This window comes from Macrobrachium nipponense, chromosome 28, assembly GCF_015104395.2.
Source record: "Macrobrachium nipponense isolate FS-2020 chromosome 28, ASM1510439v2, whole genome shotgun sequence".
NCBI classification, from domain to species: Eukaryota; Metazoa; Arthropoda; class Malacostraca; order Decapoda; family Palaemonidae; genus Macrobrachium; species Macrobrachium nipponense.
The window spans coordinates 62,153,258-62,171,783 of NC_087217.1; the positions used below are offsets into that span (position 1 = coordinate 62,153,258).

Consider the following 18,526-nt stretch of genomic DNA (forward strand, 5'->3'; position numbering starts at 1 on the left):
TATAATTACGTAAACAATAAATTTCTTTATACAATTGTAATGTTGCTATATTTCCGATGCATTTCTTACAACAGCAAAATGAGTTATGATTGCTGAAATCCTCGTAAACAGTCAAACCAGTTCGGATCGCAGCATGTGACGGTGTTACCACAAGTCATACCCGAGACAAAACAAGACTGTACTTTTATCTCAGATAAAAAGAAAAACGAATCAGCGAAAGACTGATAACCAAAGGGAAACTGGCATGTGCACTGACGTATAAAACACCGAGAGGGAACAATAAATCTTTACTTCTGTTGTTTGTCCTTCGGAGGAGCAAAAGGTTTCGTTAATTATCTACACGAGAAATTCTCCGTAATGTTGGTGAGTATTTTGTGACACTGCATGCCAACAAGTACAACTGTTTCGATGCGGAAGAACAGGTTGCACATTTGCATATATATATATCTATTGTTGCACACAAGCACACCCATATAAATATATATAATATATATGGTCACTTTACACACACAGAAATATGTGTGAATGTCTTTCTTTATTTATGTAAAGTAACTGTGCATCGTTGTTTCTAAGCCAGGCAGCGGTTTGAATCTGACTGGTGACGAGCCACTTATCAATCTTACGTCAAGGTTAAGGATTAAGTCAAGGATGTGGTTTAAGTCAAGGATGAGGTTTAAGTCAAGGATGAGGTTTAAGTCAAGGATGAGGTTTAAGTCAAGGATGTGGTTTAAGACAAGGGTGTGGTTTAAGTCAAGGATGTGGTTTGAGTCAAGGATGTGGTTTAAGTCAAGGATGTGGCTTAAATCAAGGATGTGGTTTAAGTTAAGGATGAAGCTTAAGTCAAGGATGAGGTGTAAATCAAGTGTTAGGTTAGGTCATTAACCCATGGCATGTGCTTATGCCAAAGGTCTGAATTTCAAACGATACGATACGATGAGACGCGATCACGTTAACAAGAAGTTTTTATGAATACACTTATACTGATGCTATTTCCTCTTTCTCATATGTTTTCATTTGTTAAACTCCATAGCCTTCGAGATTCACTGCAATATATATTGTTGAATTTGTAACAGGTCAATATAACATGTCTTTTTTAGGAAAAATTTGTTTTTTATTAAGGTAGCAATAAATCAATGCCGTCTTTCTACACCGAACTGGTTTTCCTTTATTTATTTATTTATTTAATTTTTTTTTTTTTTTACAAATTAAAGACTTTATCTGGACAGTTTTATTTTCACCGCCTGTCTCATTTTTCATACGGCTAAAAGATCAGCAGATATACAGATACACAATAAAAAATTTATATAACGATAAAATATGAAAATGAGATGAAAACGAGACATTTTATCAGTCGCCTTTGCGTGTCCCTCTTTTAGTTGACAATTACCTATTAATTTTATGGGACCAATCAATAGTTGCGAGATAAGAATCAGTGGCAACAAAGTGTGTTGGAAAAATACTTTCTCTGTCGTCATTCTTTTCTTCTTCCTCTCGTTTTTTTTTTCCTTCCGTAACTTACAACCGAATTCCCTCTCTCCCTCAGCTGGGCTACGCTGGCATTGTACTATAGGTGCCAAAAATAAATTACCATGTGCAATTGGCGAGTATACTAATTGCCAAGCGGCAAGTGCCACGCGGTGCATACTGGGTTATGCGCCAGGTGTCAAGAGTGTAAGTAGCACAGGTGAATCTGTCGTTTGTATGATATAAAAATACTAAAAAAGAAATACTTTTTGGATTTTTATGGAATTACACCAACAGCTTCAGTATGATCTCGGTACAGATAATACTGAAAAAAAAAATGGATATGTGGAAATTCTTTGAATTGCACCTTATGACGCTTCAATCTTTTGCTGAACATATTTTACTATTGTGCTTGGAAAACTGGTTCTTTGAATTGGTTTATATAAAAAATTCAAATACAAATTTTAACACAAATGTGTATAGATATATATACATTTATATACGGACACAAACACACACTGTCTCTTTCCCTGTCACAAACACATACACACACACACACACACACACACACACACATATATATTATATATATATATATATATATATATATATATATATATATATATATATATATATATATATATATATATCTTACTACGGTCGTGAGAGAGAAGGTAATTTATCATTTTACCAGGTGGGTTCAATTAGACCATAATAATAATAAGATAAAGGTATTTGAATAAGAATATGATCAAACAAGCTTTAAATATAATAAATGCAAAAATTATTTATAAAACATGGCAATTAGACTTAACGTCAATATAAAAGGAACACAAATACCATAAAGGAAAGAAATGACACAATAAGACCAAAATAAATGATAAATGACCAATGTCTAATGACAAATGACTATTGATTAATGACAAACACGTCTCGAAAAGTAATCACACTGGAAATTAAGAACACTTGAAACAAAAGCACAACTCGTTATTAAACCCTTACAACAATATCACTTATACTTAGGTTATAGATACATCACAATAAAGTGGATTACTTCCCTGCCGGGCACCAAAGTCCTTGGTTTTGGTTGCTGAGTGGAGACTGATTCAAAATTACATTTAGGGGTCGAAGAAATTTAGGATGGGCGGAGCAAGTAAGAACAAGGAGTGTGAAACAAGACAAACAAGTTTCTGGGAAAGGACAAAGGAAAGTGATATACAGGGGAAAACAGTCAGGCAAAATATATACAATAATTACAATAATGTGGAAGGTGTAATAATCTATATATATATATATATATATTATATATATATATATATATATAGATATAGATATATATATATATATATATATATATATATATATATATATCTATATATATTTATATATAATATAATATATATATTATATATATAATATATATATATATATGTATATATATATATTATATATATATATATATATGTATAGTATATATACTGTATATATAAGACGGAATTGGGCTCGGAACCTCACCCGAAAATACTGGCATGAAACGGAAATTTAACATTTAACAGAGAAGGAATGACATAATCGTCCTTCGGTGAAAGTTATTCCTAAGGTTTAGTGAATTAGATATCAAACGATACAAGAGACAGAAATTGTATATATATTATATATATATATATACTCATACATGGCGAAGTTCAACCAAAGAACGATAAAAGTCTAAATAATAACACATATAGGTTCCAGATTAATTATCGATGAATGAATAACCTTCAAAATCTATTAGTAATACGTAATCGTGGTCTGGACACGTAATTAAAAAGGGAGAGGAACAGTTGGTTAGGGAAACGTTACCTGTAGAACTGACAGGGCGTCGTCCATTTGGAAAGAAACCCAAGGAACATCTTAGGTTGGAGTTGTGGAGGGGTAGGGGGTGGGGGGTGGTGGCGGGGTGTGTGAGGCCTGGCCACCAGAGGAGAAGCTTAATCTGATAAGAATTCAGATATTGGAATGGAATGAGAGGTAGTGAAGATCGGAAAGCAGTGATCACTGAGCAGCCGTCCGAGTCCATAACGGTACATACGGATGTATAAAACACGATTGATTCTGACATGAACGTTGGTGATGATCATGATGAGTCCGATGTAGATGTAACTATCTCTTGAAGCGGCGAGGCTACGTGACGAATGACATGTTTCTTTCAAAAGACAAGCGTGACGGTCGGTAAGGTTCCAAAGCTTAAGGATGTCAAGAACTACAGCTGTTGGTCGGGGAGGGGCCGGTTGGATAAAGGAAGGAAGACGCATGTGTTCATTGGTGTGCTTTGAGTTGGGTGAGGGGGGGGGGTGGGGGGGGGGGGGCGCTAGCGGTTTGGGGGATGGGGGGATCATGGGGTTGATGGTGGCTAGATAACAGACTGAACGCGGTTCTCCGTTTTACCTTCACCGGTGAGGATGATAATGAACAAGCCCCATTGTTCATTTGAGTGACTTGTACGAAGTATGACTGAAATGGAATATAGAGTTTAATCCTAAGTTCAAGCACTAGGACCTATGAGGTCATACAGCGCTGCAAAGGAAACTGAGAACAGGTAAATTTGAAAGGAGTTGCACTACGAAATAATTATTAGGAGAGGGTGGACAGCAAGGCGGAAGAAAGATAATATGAACGGAGGTACAGTAAAAAAATGAAAGGGGTTACAGGGGCCGAAGGGACGCCTCAGAGAACCTTTAGTATAGCCTACAGAAGTACGAAAGATCAGGGGGCGTCATTTAGCGGGGGCGACTGGCCCCCCATGACTCAGGTTGCCCAACACAAGCCCCAAGAAGTAACAGCAGCTGGTTTTCCATTATTCCTACCAAATTCAAATGTGTCATCACATTAAATTATATCTATCTATCTATCTATATGTCTGTCTATCTATCTATCTATCTGCCTGTCTGTCTATATGTATCTATGTGTGTATGTATGTATGTGCGTGTATATCTGTCTGTATGTAGTCTTAACCTATCTATGAGGTCTGCAGAAGAAGGGATGATCCATAAAATTTCAATCAATCAAGTTTTCCTTAAGAAAATTCGATCCATTCTTCATCGGCAATATCATTAGTTCGCTACGAATTTTTGTTGACATTTTGAATAGCTGACTGAGAATGACCGGCTACCTTACTTGTTGTTTGATGGCCACAGAAAAACATATTATTAAGTCATTTGATTTGGAAGAGCTAGTGAACGATTTTGCTCGCACGAGACACCGTCGGTACCCATTAGTGTAATTCTATACAGGAACGTAATTAAAAAATCCTATATTATTCTATTTTGATTTTGGTAGTCAAATTATCAACATTATTACTATTACTTCAATTTATTTTTATGATGTTGCTGAAATTATCAACTATTTCTTTTTATTTCATAATCGTAATATAAATTCCAGTACACTAATGATGCAGTTTTTTTTATAATTTTCATTGGCAGCCGATGATTTAATTTATAAGATATATATTCATTAAAATGTAAAGAAAGTCATGTTTTATTTTTAAATGTGCAATCTTAAATATATCAAATTTCTCGGAAACATTCCTTAATCCTTGTCTGTCTAGTAGCTATCAGTGATGATGAGATAATGAAACAGTAGTGGGAGTATATAATCTTTGCTGCAATACCTTCCTCAAAAAACGCTTAAAATAGTTGAAAATCAAAAACCTCCCAGCTGATTAGGTTCGCTTCGCTCGCCAAACCGTCTTTGCTCCACCCCCCACCCCTCCCGCCACAAAAATCTGTAATGACGCCCCAGCGGAAGATGAAAGCAAGCAACGCGTGGGATAACACTTTTATCAAGACCAACGGTGGTCTCGCTTTTATGCGCTCGGTTTTTTTTCGAAAACTCCGTACGGAACGATAACCCGAAGCTACTGGGAACGAATGATAAGATTTTTTTCTGTCTTTCTCGGTTATCCTGTCCCTTTCCTCGGGAATTAGACAAAGAAAAAAAATAAGCATTCGATACAAGAAAGCCTCGTTGTTTTTCAGTTTCTTGTTGACAAATTCGTCTCTCCCTCTATTGGCTCGTTCTCGTCTGAGCGTTTAGAAAAGTAGTAGTCGCAGTAGTAGTAGTAGTAGTAATAGTAGTTGTCAAGAAAGGCATTTTAAATTAAGAAAGTTTTCTTCCCATACAATTTACGTCTTCAATCAGATTTCAAAGAAAATTCAAGATAGGGACAGATAATCTAAATGCCTATAATGATCAATAACGTAAACTAAGTAATTAGACTTACATTACGAGAACTAACCAAAAAAAAAAAAAGATCTTTGAAAATTACTCTTAGTTTTTATTTCATGCGTAAAGTTCATTGTTTCTGCAAAATGTTTTTTTATATGTAGTATATCACATCTAACATTTTTTTTTTTGTTCCGAAGCTACGATTCGGGTCTGTTGTGAGTATTTCAAAGAGAATTCTCCCGCTTTTTGTACCTATCTTTTCTCGCATGTTTTTTCTCTTTTACTATCTATCTATTTTTCTTTTTAAAGAAATAAGGATTGCATAGCTTGCGTGCAATTTCTTTCACTGATGACAAAGACCAGATCAGAATTCTTGTCTTATTTCGAGGCGAGGCAAAACTCTTCAGATTTTCTGATTCGTTTACTAATTCTGTAATGATAGTAAGTTCCCTCGTAAATCATTTATTGTCGTCAGTGCTTTTTTTTTTTCTTAGTTCCAGATACGATAAGAAGATAAGATGCAAATCTTATCTTTTTATGTGTTCAATTCAGCCAATTTTTTTAAAACTTATATATCACACAACTCGCGCGCATACACACACACACACACACACACACACACACACACAGGCACAGAAGTACTTAGGCTCTAACTTCTTTTATGACCTTTGTGAATTAACTGGTAACGCCCTGGGTTTGAAAGACTGGGGTTCGATCCGATGATGATAGAACGTTTTATATATATATATATATTATATAATATATATATATATATATACTATATATATATATATAAATATCTATATATACACATATATTTATATATATATATATTTTCCCAGAAACCTTTGGAAGAAATTCAGCTCAACTAATAATACCAGAATTAAATGCTAACGATCGGTAGACAGGTGTCGAACCACCTGCTATTCGAAAACAGGGACACCACCAGAATGCAGTTTTAGTTAAGGGCTTTACCTCCGAAAACAATTCTCTTCTCTCTCTCTCTCTCTCCTCTCTCTCTCTCTCTCTCTCGTCTCTCTCTCTCTCTCTGTTCAGCTTGACTCTCGTATACGTCAGTTCGCTGAACCCCAAAATGCATACGTTCATGATATATATACTATATATATATATATATATATATATAGATATATATATATATACTATATATATATATATATATATATATATATATATATATATATCACCCAACACCGCAAGTGGAGAAAGACAGCATGTGGCTCATGACAGGTTTCAACTTTATTCCACTGAAAATAGAACTTGAACCGACCAGGATCTACGATACCCTCTGTTATTTATCACTTGTGGTGATGTGTGACAAACGAATCATGTGTTAGTGTGATTATATTTACACACACGCACGCACACACACACATACACACACACACACACACACACACACATATATATATATATATATATATATATATATATATATGTGTGTGTGTGTGTGTGTATGTACGTGTGTACGTTTGTGTAAATATAATCACACTAACACATGATTCGTTTGTCACACATCACTACAAGTGATATATATATATATATATATATATATATATATATATATATATATATATATATATATATATATATATATACTATTCGCCAAAGAGGTTGTCACATGCATTCTAAGACGAGCCGTTTGGAATAGAATGGTCTGTTCACAAAATTGGTAGTAGCCTTGTTCTAAAGAAACACTTCCCATGCATAAAAGCATGTTTCATGAATTAGGATACGAAATTACAATTTAAAATTCAATACAAATGACACTTTAGTCGCAAACAAACCTACGTATACACTTAAATTAGCAGGAAAAAGCAATGTTCACTTCCTGTCATATTTCGCATCTTAACCCTTTTCTCAGACTTATCAGCAAGTCAAACACATGCACATAAATTACAGTAACCTTTATTTACATATCTACAGAGTCAATAGTGGGTATGACCTCCGCGGCGTGACATGGTGTCCCCCAGCTGTACAAGGTTCTTTCAAGACAGCCTGACCTTATTCTCTAAGGGTTGATGGCTGGTTGTCACTTTGTCTAATTTCACGGCCCAATTGATCCAATAATTGTTCTATGTATGTGCATTGTGAGGCTTAGAAAGGTGATATGTATTGGCCTTGGGTGATATATACGAGAAGTCAGGCTGAACACACACGCACACACACACAATTATTCCGAAGTAAAGACCGTAAGTAAAATTGCATTCTTGTGATGTGCCCCTGCTTTCTAACAAGTGGATCGACACCTGACTACCGCTATTATACATATAGTATAATGTGTGTGTGTGTGTGTGTGTGTGTGTATCTTAGAGCGGCATTCTTAAAATTACTTATTTATAGAAAGATAGGGCCGAGAGTCGTATTTTCACAGAAGAACAGAAACTACACAGGTGTCGAACGTTCGAATCTGATTTTTTTCTGGGAGTCGCTGATAGAATGTAAATCAATTTCTGTCTTTATCTTCTTTCTGGTGTACCAATTTTATTTTGGTATAAATCGTTCATCTCTCTCTTTTGTGTGTGTGTTTTTTTTAATGGTAGTGCTGTCAGTATACCTCACGCGGTGCGTTGCAGGCGGCCTACTTAAGGTTCTTAGCAGCATCTCTTTGGACCCTAGCTGCAAGCCCCTTTCATTCCTTTTACTGTATCTCCGTTCGTAGTCTCTTTCTGCCATCCTACTTTTCAACCTTTCCTAACAACTGTTGTATAAAGCAACTGCGAAGATTTCCTCCTATCACCCGTTTAAAGCCTTTCAACTCTCAAGTTCCCTAACAGCACTGAATAACCTCATAGATCCTAGAGTTTAGCCTTTGGCCTCAGTCTTATATTCCATTCCAATCCAATTCGTAGGCAGCTTTGCTGTACCGTTACATTTTCAAACTCATTAAATGAGATCAATACTGGCACTTCTAATTTTTCATGCCGAAATTTGACTGAAATGTACCATAAAGGAGAACAGATAATCGTCCCGAATTCATCCATTTCCTAAGACGTCTCAGCATTGCCAGGTGACCCTCCTCTTCCTGAGTTGCCTCTCTTGGGCCTCAGCAGACATCCCGGTCTTCTGCCTCTACGAGGACATCAGGGGCACGTGGACCTTCTACGAGGGACAACGCACGGGGAACCACACCCTCAACTGCGATGGCTTTCAGGATCCGATCCACAAGCAGACCCTTACGCTCGAATATCCGAACACTGCGATCGACGCGTTCGGGAATCAGGGAACTTGGACGATGATGGTTGCGGAAGGCTTCGAGGTGTGTATCGATCAAGCAACAGCAACAACAATGTCAATAAAAACAACAATTCTATCCACACAACAAAAGAAATAGTACATACTCTAGGTCATGACTGTTAAAGGGTGAAATATTACTCTACGATTGCAGTGATATCTACGTCACGTCCTGAGTTGTAGTTTGGTTTCCGGTTGCGAGTGAAAAGATTCTCTATAAGTGCTAATAATAATGCACCGTATTCAAACGCCTTACTACGACTGTCATATTAACATTCTCCCCGACAGGTGAACATCAACGGAAGGTCTTACTACGCCTATTTCTTCTACGACGGAGAACCTCCTGAGATCGTCTCTCACTGCGACCGCACCTTTAACGGTTGGGCCAGAGACGAGACGGTCAGAACTGGTCCTGCTTTTATGGAAGGAAAGACGGCCCGGTTTGTGGTGGATCCTCTTGTTTCTTTGTTTATTTAAAGCGATGATCGGTGATTCGGTTTAATGAAATTACGCTACACCTCAGCGAAGGTTCTGAATTATTTCTAACTGATAAATGAGATTACTAATCGACATAGTAACATATAATATAGGGATATTTAGCCACAAAAACTCCTTGGAAAGAAATATTCTATGTACATGCAACAGAAAGTACTACAACTACGATAAAAATAAGACATAAAAATATGGGAAACGGGAAAATATACTTCAGAGAGAGAGAGAGAGAGAGAGAGAGAGAGAGAGAGACGTAAAAGATTATTCGCTTTACGAACCAGGTACCCGGAAGGAAGATGTCCCAACCAAGAGCAGGGCCTCGAATTTCCGAAAACGAGAGGTTCACGAACGATCATAAACTGATCGAAAGGATCAATACCGGCCAGAAGTCTTGGTGGGCGAGGCCGTATCCAGAATACGAGAAGTAAGGAACATGAAATCTATTATACGTCTTCTTCCAGATTTTTTCTACCCTCTCCTATCTAAGCTTCAAGTCATGGAAAGCTATTGTCCTCAATTCTTAAAATCTGTTGCTTTCTGCTGTTTGGGTTCTCTGACTTTTTTTATTCTCATACTTCACTGGCTTTGGGTTTCTGTTGATACTTCTCCTTTTTCATTATTAGCGTCAACTTTTTTCTCTTCTTCGTCTATTGCCAGGTGCATATAATAATATTTATCCTTTTTTTAAACCTGGGATATATATATATATATATATATATATATATATATATATATATATATATGTGTGTGTGTGTGTGTGTGTGTGTGTGTGTGTGTGTGTGTGTGTGTGTGACAAAATTGGGGCATCCCAGGTTTAAAAAAAAAGGATAAATATTATTATATGCTGGAACCTGATATATATATATATATATATATAGTGTGTGTGTGTGTGTGTGTATGTGTGTGTGTGCGTGTGCGTGTATACATAATTTTTCTTTCTAATCTGTTATTATCCATGTAAAATAGTTTAGTTTTGGGTGTTTTAGCTTTTATACCATTCTCCATCTTCATTCTTGAAGTTAAAAGACTTCTTCTTTTCCACGGCATAAATTTTGAAACGGCAAATCACAAAGTCATCAGTCAAGCAAAATATTCACGTTTTATTCCCCGAAGAAGACATCAATCAAGACTGATTCATTTTGGAATACTACTCAAGGACGTTTAATCACAGATCAACAATGAAGCTGATATAACATGGACTTTTTTTTTTTAAGCTATCGGTAGATATCTGCTCATTGAGGACAATTGTGACATTCTGCTCGGTCCACACCATAGGTTGTAATGATCGGCTGCGGATATTTACCGTTAGCAAAAGAAAAAAAGTAAAAAATAGGTCGAAGTTATTTCGACGCAATCGAGTTTTCTGTACAGCGCATAATGCTGTATGAAGCCCTTAGCCACGGCCCATGAAACTTTCAGCCACAGCCTGGTGGTGGCCTGTGTTGTTGGCACCTATAACGGTGCCAGATGCACGAGTATGGCTAACTTTTGCCTTAAATAAAAAAAAAAAATACGGAGTCTAGAGGGCTGCAATTCAGTATGTTTGATGATTGAAAGGTGAATGATCATCATACCAATTTGTAGCCTTTTAGCCTTGGTAGTCTTTGAGATACGAGGGCAGACAGAAAAAGTGGTGACCGACTGACAAGTAGCCATCTCAAAAGTTGTATTTGACAGAAAACTGAAAGAATCAACATTGAATGATTGATAAAAGGAACGTTAAACTCAATACCTCTGCATCCCTCCAGTCACACAATGCAACAAATGTTTTGCCGAGCCGGAGGCAAATCCCACGTAACGTCGAAACTCAGCCTCGGAGCGAAGGCGGCTCCCGTCACCGACGAGCAGAGGGTCCTCATCGAAAGTCTACCGAGGAATTTCGACTGGCGAGATGTCCAGGGCGTCAATTACGTGTCTCCGGTCAGGGATCAAGGCTTCTGCGGGTCGTGTTACTCTTTCGCCTCCATGGCGATCCTGGAATCCCGTCTGAGGATCGCCACGAAGAACCAGCGGCAAGATATATTTTCTCCACAAGTAAGTATCAATAAAATAAAACAAATGAATAGATATAATAAATGCATAAAATAAATGTGTACGTAGCTACATGATTCTTATATCTGAGGCGTCGTGCACAAAGGGGAAATGTCAGCAGCACCTCATTATTTGGTATCTCAAACTCCTCCTTGATAGATCGGCTTTAGTTTACTTGTCAGTCACTGTGGTGAAGTGTACCCTACTATCTGGAGTTAGACAGCCATAGTTGATAAAAGAGAAATAAAAGGCTGAACATTTTACCCAAAATTTTGGACGCGTATAAGTATCATCAAAAGCGAACGATCTCGTAATACAGACTGTTTGCCCCAGGATCCATACAGAGACTCTGTATGGATCCTGGTTTGCCCTGACAAATTGTACTACGAGGTTTATCCTCTCTGTTTAAAACCCGTACCCAAAGGACATCCTGGGATTCCAGGATGCCATGACATGCACCAACCTGGCCCAAGGGTGTGCAGGAGGCTACAACTTCTTGACGGCGGGTCGTCATTCCATGGAGCAAGGAGTGGTGGGGGAGGAGTGCAATCCTTACGCTGAAGAGGTAACGAATCACTGCAGCCAAGGTTCTGGCTCTCTAAACACCTGTTGATTAGTTCTTGATAGAAAGTTTCGTCTTGTATCATCAAGATGTAGGTCTATAACACTGATGCATAAAATGTGGCCATTTTGCTGCACTTAACCCTTCGTCTTGATTTGAAAGTCTTTCTTCAGCACCTGATAGGTGTAAAAATCTGAGGCGTGTAAAGGAATAAGTGTTTTTAAAATTCAATCTTCCCCACATGCATTCCTGTCATTTCAAAATGGCCCACGCGCAGGACGAGCCGTGCGATACAGACATGACGTGCCCTCGAACGTACGTGAGCAAGTACGGATTCATAGGAGGGTATTTCGGCGCATCGAACGAAGCCAATATGATGCAGGAATTGGTGGAGAACGGACCCATCGGGGTGGCCATCTTGATGTCCTGGGATCTCGTGTATTATGGCGGTGGGATCTACCATAACACTGGATTCCATAGCAAATATGATCCATTTGAGGTATTGGTAATCTCTCTCTTTCTCTCTCTCTCTCTCTCTCTCATCTTGAAGTGTTGCATCTACTTCTGATTTCGCCCTTATGCATTTATGTTCATTATCTATTTCTTTGCTTTTAAATCCGGTTGCAGTTTACTTCTGTACTATTGGCTCTAGTATTTTATTTTCTTGCACACGCGCATTCAGTATGACAGAATTTACTCAGCAGTTTAAAAACCATTTCTTTTTACTTCTCTCTATGAATGGACGCACATGGTTAATAATAGCAATGCATTAATGTATTAATACTTGGTTAATGTATTAAGATACGTTTCGTTCCCTAGTATGTTGACCACGCAGTTCTCTGCGTGGGATATGGCGTCGATGATACGACGGGGGAAAAGTACTGGACCCTGAAGAACTCCTGGGGAGAGAACTGGGGCGAACAAGGTTACTTTAAGGTCAAGAGAGGCGTCGACGAAAACGCCGTTGAATCCTGTGCAGTTTTTGCAAGTGTTATTCCGTAATGCAAAAAAGAATGAAAGACTGAAAGACAATCCAAAATAATTCTGGAAGGCTCTCAACACATAGAATAATAAATCTGTAAAAGCGATGTTATAAGAAGCGGTTTTTTTAAAACTCCTAATTATGCCTAAAGCCAACGCTATTCGTATCAGACTAAGTCTAAACGTTGCTCTGAGGTGAATTAAAAATTGTCGTAAAGGAGACTGCCAATAATAATATAGTTGTTTTCCCATGAGCTAAATTTCACAATGCTAATCAGCACAGAATAAAAACATTCCTTGAACCTTGGTCTTCTGATATAACACAAAAAAGGCCACATACTCATTTTTAGAGCCTCACGCCCCTCAAAGTAAAAAAAAAAAAAAAAAAAAAACTAGTATATCTCAAGGTGCATTAAAAATCTCAATTCTATTCTCTGTTATCGAAAGGGTGCATGTGTTTATTCTTTGTTTCTTTGTTGATTTATCTGTATTCATTGCTTTTCTCCCATTTTCCTCTTTTTCACAAATGGCCCTTTGGTGAAAGCTTTCTTTACAAATCTATGGACTTTCAAATAAGTTTTTGCTTACTCTGAATAATCATTATCACCATTACTTCAATTATAGCAGTGGACGAAAAAGAAAAAAATAAAAGATCGTGATGATTATTCCAGTGACCTCAAACTGAGAAACCGGAACGGGTACGAATCCTGGAATAGCGTAGACAGCGTATATTGCTCTACCAAAATGCACTTATAAATAGTGTTGAAGGAAAGATAAAAACATAGAAAGGGATCACTTGAAAAGGGCAAGAAGAAAAGTGAAAAGCAAAGTGATATTCCCGAACGTGCAACTGCTCAAATTTCTCGTCAGACGTAGTAAACAACAATAAGGCATAAAGAAGTCAGAGAGAGGAGGAAAGAAAATGAGAGACAAGACTCGATAATTAAGGTAGAGGAAAGCGATCAAAAAATAAGCCTAAAGCTATGCTCGTCGAGATACAAGAAGCAGACTTGTGACAAATATTTGAAAAAAAAAAAAAAAATCGTGGCATTCACAAAAACAAAAAACTATCAGCAGATATGAGAAGAAAAGGTTAGAATACTTAGTCCTGAAACAAAGGGGTATTTTTGGGGTTGAAATGGCCCCGAAATCACCCACTTGATTTTCTTGGGGGATGCCTTTTGACATCTTTGTTTAGCAAGGGTAGACATTCTCAAACCTGGCAGTAATGTCGCTATTCAACGATTTGTGAGAAATTCTAGCTCCGTCAGATGCATCAAATATTAGGAGTAGGGGAAACTGTAATAACTTTTCAATAAAACAACATATAGACATGAATGAACACTCAAAATGCAGCCGTGGACACATTCTACATTTAAATGCAAACCTGACATAATATAACAAATGCCAAGGTCACCAAAGGTCAGTTAGTGGTAAGATTTGACTCCTGGCTGTTATTTATCCCTTCTGAAACTAAATCATTCTCCTGACAGGCAATCTTTTATGTATGCCTAAACATTTGTTTTATTTATGAAGAGTAGAGAGTTGGAAAGTTTTATAAATCAGTAGTGCTCAGTTTTGATATACTTTACCCCCTTTAGGTCTGCTAGTACTTTGTGCTAAACATCGAAAAATTATTTTCTCGAGTCATCATCTCGCTATTTTGAGTAATTGATTATCTGTATTAAGTAGTGTGCATTTTGTTACCATTTCATCTTACTTCTAGTAAATGCATGTTCTAAATGTATGATTTTTACTCTTTTCAGTTGAATTGGGAGATTGGGCCTTTTAAGTTTTTTTTTTTTTTTCAGTATTAAATATGAACGCAAAGTTGTCATGCCTACTCTACCTAAAAATGACAGAACAGTTTCTCCACCATTACAGCCAATAGTCGGTCCACAGAAGTGCATAATCTGCCAGAAAGTGGGCCCAGCTCGGAACACATCCAGCACGGAGAATGGTAGAGCAAAGGTTATCAAGGCAGCAAGTGTCAGAAATGACGTTGTTTTGGAATGTCTGAAGCAGACTGATCATAGTAAAATTGTGTATTATGTAACCAATGACTGCTACAAATAGTACACAGTCTTAAAGACTTGAAACTCGAGAGAAATTCATTCCTGCCAGGACATAGCAAACACAGCAAGAGCATGGTACACTGACCTCTTCCAGGGAATGAAGGATGAATGTCAAAGAGCATGTCAGCCAGAGGATGTCAATATCTTCTCCAAACTGCGCATCATATGTGGAACTGCTAAACACAGTAATACATATGAAAAATAACGTATAGCTAAAATGAGAAGAGCAGAAAAGTTTTTGAAAGCAGCATCAGGTCTCTAGGATGAAGTCTTTGCTCGAATGGGATCTTCATGATGCAAATTTCGTCCTTGTAGCTCATTTCTTCTGCCATAAACAATGTATTCGAAACTACCTTAGAAGTGCAAAATCTGCAACCATAGTTACCGTCCCAACTTGTAGAAAATGATGACACACTAGATAATTTCCAAAATCCTTGTTTGAACTGAACTGGAGGAAATCAACAAACCAAGAAAAGAATCTGGAGTAGACTTCAGGAAGTGTGGTTCTATCCTAAGGGAAAGTTTTCTAAGAAAGGATTTTGATTTGAATGATAAATTTTGTGACGCCAGTGAGCTAACAAACTCCTATGACAACACTATGATTCAATCAGAGATAAAAATTTCTTCTCAACCCATTTTAATGTTGACCTTGAGTAGAGGCAAGAACAAGTTACAATATCAGGGCTTCATGTCAGGAGGACACTGAACCATAGTCTTCAAAGATGAGGAAAATGTTAGATGTGTATCAAATTGTGTTCTATATATTACATAATGGTAGAATTATGGATCCATTTATAGTGTATCCAGGACCAAAACTCTCATTTCTAGTTTAAATCGGTTAGGAGTGGCCATTAGCCATGATAAACTAATGAGATACTACTCAGACATGGCGTCATATGTTAGTGAAGTAAATAAGAATCATGTTTTTTTTTCAAAACCTTTTTAACCGACCCTATTTCACCATAGGTGCATTTGATCACTTCAACCATGAAGGAGTCACACTCCTAGCTACGCTATTGGGGGAGGTCACGATACTGTCCATATTCTAATGGAGGACGAGTAAAAAGAGTCATGGAAGCCAGAGAGACCAAATATATAAGGACAAGTGTCACCCACTGGGAAAGGCAATTCAGCCAGGAACTGTTTTGTCAGGAGCTTCGAAGTTACAACAATAATAGTGCCAAGAAACCAAGACTCTCTGTGCAATATGAGGTATCCAGTAGTCTATACAAAATGAGTGCTCCTGATTATCAGAAAATCAGGAACAAGGATATTGGATGGATTGTGAGCAGATTAGATTTGTCACATATCTGTGAAGGGGTTCATGAATTTGGTCCAGAACAAACAATGCGCAACTGGAGTGCTTTTAATTCCTTAGTGACAAATAAGGAAATTGCAAAGATAATCATTGGGATTTGCCAGTTCTACCATATCCTGTTACGGAACATGCAACTTTATACACGGTCCTTAAAAATTTTCAAGATTGTATATATATATATATATATATATATATATATATATATATATATATATATATATATATACAACACATATATAGACAACAAGAATAGTATGGACAGCAGAAACTTCAGCATTTTCAGTTACGACTTAATTCATATCCATTAGGAATAAGACTTAAATGGGGCAAAGTAGGAAATTATACTTTAAAAAAATGGTATAGATAAATTAATTATCAGTACATATGCGAACTTCGAATTTTAGATGAAAACTAAATGGTAAATAACTAAACACGAGATTAACAACAAAGAGCAAAGCTACTAAGCATAATGGCACTTGCAAAAGAGAGAGGAAAAGATAAAAAACCGGAATATTAACACATAAACCACAAGTGAACATCTGAGAACATTGAGTTAGTGCTAAGGACAAACAAAGTATTCAACGTTAATCCTAATAAGCAAAAATTTCTGTATATGATTACAAAGAGTAAAGAGAGAGAGAGAGAGAGAGAGAGAGAGAGAGAGAGAGAGAGAGAGAGAGAGAGAGAACAAAAAGCAAAAAACATCGAAACGAGAAGTCGCCAGCACAGAAACCTGAAAAAGACACAAAAAGTTATTTATTTTTGACACAATGGGAAAGCAAACACAGAGAGGAGGAGGAATGGGCGAATGGTCTATTAGGTAATATTCAGCTGTACAGCAGTTGAATGGTTGTTGAGGGTTGGTGACAACTGTTTAATGAAGAGGGACTCGAGAGTGGGTATTGACCGGTTATCTATTGCTTGAGATAAGATTTTGAAATCACTGTACTGAATGTTATGTTTACATTTCTCTGCTCGGTTGCGCATTGCAGAGAATTCCTCCTTTGATAAAGCTAATCCTGTTCGGTGACTGACACCCCGATGGCCATCGATGCGAACCTTCAACAGCCGACTGGAATTACCAACATAGGTTCCCAAATTACATTTGGGACAATTAAATAAATATACTGTTGAAGATCGCATCAACTCCGGTAGGGTGTCTTTGAACTGATTTTTAGGGGTTCCTGGAGATAAAATTAAATCTAACGTATGGATACAAACCGCTAAGTACGACAGTGAGCTCTCGTTTTACATGTTTATATATTGAGCAAAAAAGCAAAGGTATACTATACAATTCTGCTTATGTACATTAAAAGTGGATACTTTTGGCTTCACAATGTCAATTAAAAACTCTCTCAAAATTTTCTCAAACAGGTGGGGTGGATAACAATTTCTGCTAAAATAGTTTTGCAAGAAAATTATTTCCTCATGAAATTTGACTCAATTGCATGAAAAATTATATGCTACACAAAAGATAAAGAAATTTGTTCCCGAACCAGATAAAGTCTTCTTTCTGACAACACACACACGAACACACACACACACAACACACGCACACACACACACACACACACACATCTATATATATATATGTATTATATATATATATATATATATATATATATATATATATATATATATATATATATATATTGCGTATATATATAATCTGTCGCTTAAACTTTTGATATATATAGTTGTCATGGAGCTGGCAGAAGGAATAAGACAAGAAGTTGTCCTACCGATTTCGTGTTTTCACACACATGCTAACACACACATATATACCTATGTATATAGTGTTTATACTTATACTTTCATTTGTATCCCATGCTTCGTAGTGAGGAGCTTATCCGAAAATGTGTAAGGATATCGAGAAGTTTTAAGAAAGCAGCGTGGTTATTACAATCACATACGTATCACTGGCGTTTTCTTCACCGTCGATCTCATCGCTCGTTTTCATTATCATGTCAAAATTCCTATCCATTCTCTCATTCATTTCCCCTTAATTCATTTCCTCGTTGGTTGTCGCTCCGATGGACTCGTTGAGGGACTTCTAACGGCGCAGTTACGAAGCGACGAAGGAAGCGACTGAACGGACAACGACGAAACTTTTTTTCTTTTTTTTTTTTTAACTAGGTTTTAAAT

The 18,526-nt window shown here is 37.0% G+C and overlaps 1 pseudogene; it reads left to right on the plus strand.

Moving 5' to 3' along the window:
* The first annotated feature begins 305 nt into the window (after positions 1–305).
* LOC135201219 (dipeptidyl peptidase 1-like) lies at positions 306–13,096 on the plus strand (annotated as a pseudogene).
* The last annotated feature ends 5,430 nt before the right edge of the window (positions 13,097–18,526 follow it).